A 3,155-nucleotide genomic window follows, 5' to 3' on the forward strand; every position below is an offset into this window, starting at 1 on the left:
TGCCCCAGCAAGTTTAATGCCACCCCTGGCGACCATTAAAATGAGGTCGCGACCCACTTTGGGGTCCCGACCCACAGTTTGAGAGCCGCTGATCTAGACAGTCAGTGGCAGCCTGCAGCAGCAAGCCTCCTAGCCCAGGTTAGCAGACTCAGGCTCATGTTACCATGCTAAAAATAGCTGTGTAGACAGAGTTTTTTAGTTGCAGCTTGGGCTGGAGCTAAGGCTCTGACACCCACTCCCATCTGTAGGCTTCAGAACTTGAGCTCCAGCCCAAGTCACAACATCGGCACAACTAGTTTTAGTGCAATAGCATGAATCTGAGTTTGTACCCTAAGTGACTTGCCCAAGATCACATAGCAGGACCAGGAATAACCCCTTCCCCCCCGCACCACCACACAAATGAACAAAATGGACCCAGTCGCAACAAATACTCAACAGCAGTCAACTTTAGAGGAAGGCTAGACTGCAAGGTCACAATTAGATTTCTAGCCAGATGGACATTATTGCAATTTTTACTTGCATTGGAAATAAACGTTATTATGCAGTTTCATTTCTGATTCTCAGACTAGTGGTGGCAGAGTTATCATAATTTATATTGAAGCCAGGATAACACTAAACATGTCAAACCAGGGGAGTCAGACAATTAAAAAACTTGGCACTATAGTCCAAAAGCAGAACAAGAAAAATGCCGTTGCATAATAGTAGCAGCCACGCTGTTTCATTTCGAAGTACGTGACAGAATGAGATGATGGCAGAAAATGTGGGCCACATTTCATCAGATAACCACATTTGAAGATTTAGCTTCCAAGTAAATCAAAAATAGCCCCAACCTGCACTTGTTTTTTTTAAGAGGTTTCATCTTCCCTTATTGATGTAGACGTGGAAATTCCATTAGCGTTTATGGAAGTTGCAGCTACATGGAGTATAGATGCCCTAAGGGAGGGAAGGAAAAAAGGAACATGAACTGAGCTACAAAACAGCACTTTATAATTTATTGCAACTTTGAAAGGCAACAGAGAAGGATCAGGAGGCAGCTGTATGGATTTAATCTCTAAAAACAATCAGCACAGAAATTCTGTTTAACAAAGCCTCTAGCACCTGGAAAGGACTCTATTCTGTAGATATTTCATGCATGCAACTCCCATTGACTTAATTATATGAAGTAGATACAGGATCTGGCATGGCGCAAGAGGAGAGCAGAGAGCAAAAGGGAGCATGGCCTGAGAAACAAAACATTTTATAACACCAATCTCACAGATAGAAATGATGCAGTGTTTCAAATTCTGACTTCAAGCTTTCTGATGCCTTCTAAAGAATACCTTACAAGTACATGCTTTCTTCCTTCTGCCGAATTATTCGTCCGCTCAAAAGCCAAAGAATCCTTATACAGGCTCTTGCTCTAACTATTAGTCAATACTCCCTAATATGGAAAAATCTTGAAAGTGAGATTTCAGAAGAGCTCCACATGGGTAGAGAAAATAACATCTCATCATTTCCAGCTCTCTACTCTATTATTCCATTTTATTGACCACACATTAAAGGCCATTTGTCACATATTATTATGGCCAGGGTGTCACACTAGGTTTTCAGAAGATTGAGATTTGTGCCTCTGATATTATTGCCAATATATTTTATTCAGGTTATCACATTACTTTAATAATAAGTCATTCTGCTTAGTTTGATCAAGACTGTTTCATCAGAACTGCCTCAGTGCCTTTTACAGACAACAATTCACAAGAAACATTTCTTTCGTTCTCTTTCTTCTTAGCTAAAAGAAGTTATATCTCCTTTATGTAGTTGATTTGCCCTTTGGCAAATTGTGCCAACTTGAACTTATTTCCATCTGTAAAGTCCCCACTTTGAAAACCTTTCAAACCCTTGGGCACTGTAAACAGTCTTATTTCAGTTGCTCTAAAAAATTGACCCTACACAACTGTTGTGATTATTGGGCCTTCAAATTTACCCTAATTGTGAGCTCAACAGTAAAATGTCAGTGAAAGTTCATAGGGTTTCACAACAACCTATAATAATAAATATTGATGGGAACAGTTGCAAAAGGCAGACTGAACGACTGAATTAGTACAAACAAAAAGGCCTTCTGATATATCTCAAGGACTGTGTTAAGATCACACCTGGTAAACAAGAACATTGTGAGACCAAATATCAATTACCCAAAACTGGTGTTATGGAAATGAGCTCTGTTGGTGGCCAAAGTAACGAGGGGATGGGCTGCTCCGCCCAACACTTCCTTTTGGGTTTCTTAAAAAGACAGACTTTGGAAAAAACATTGGCTCCAGAAGTGAGCTTCACCCTCGTGACTGCCATCCCTAGACCTTCGTCATCCTAATCCTCAGAGATGTCCTAACCAGACTGGGAGGGACCCCGATGACACTGCCACCTCTATCGGCTTCAGCTATATATTCCAAACACCACCTGGGATCGGAGACTGCCTGCCCCTCCCTTCACCCTCTCCACTGTGTTCATTTCCCTCCCTAGCTTATTTCTTCTTTCCCATCTCTCTCCTTTTGCCTTTAACTGGCCAAGCCTGTATATTTTACAACACTGCTGTAAGCCTGTGAGCAGAAAGAAGCCGCTAAATGCAATGCCCTAAAGAGCCCCAAGCAGATACAAGTTTGCCAGGTCTGATAAGGAGTGGCTGATAAGCTCGTATGCTGTGCTGTGTGTTTTCCCAATGCTGACGCTGCACGTGAGTCAACAACAGAGACAGAAGCGGCATTTTCTATTTTTGCTGTTCTTTTCTCTCCCCTCTTGTGTGTGTTTCTCTTCTTAACTAACTACTTCTCATTTCCCTAAAAGGACAGTTATTACCAGCTTTAATACTGCCTAAAGACTGCCTTTTTTCCTTCTAAAGAGTCTCTACAGCTAAGAGGGATGTTAACAGGAAAGCCTCTCTTAATGTTTTACGTTTCAAAGGCGTTAACTGTTTTTTCTTCTTTTTGTGCCTTTAATAAAAGTTTAAGAGGATGTTTAAGGGGGTGTTTGCCATGGTACTAAGCAGGCTAAACTCTCTGTATACCAAACCCCAAACATTGTTTAACACTATTGGGCAGTGACTGGATTATGTTACAGGGCCAGCTCCAGGGTTTTTGCCGCCCCAAGCAGCAAAAAAAAAAAAAAAAAAAAAGCTGCGAACG

The sequence above is a fragment of the Chrysemys picta genome, chromosome 1, assembly GCF_011386835.1.
Source record: "Chrysemys picta bellii isolate R12L10 chromosome 1, ASM1138683v2, whole genome shotgun sequence".
NCBI lineage: Eukaryota > Metazoa > Chordata > Testudines > Emydidae > Chrysemys > Chrysemys picta.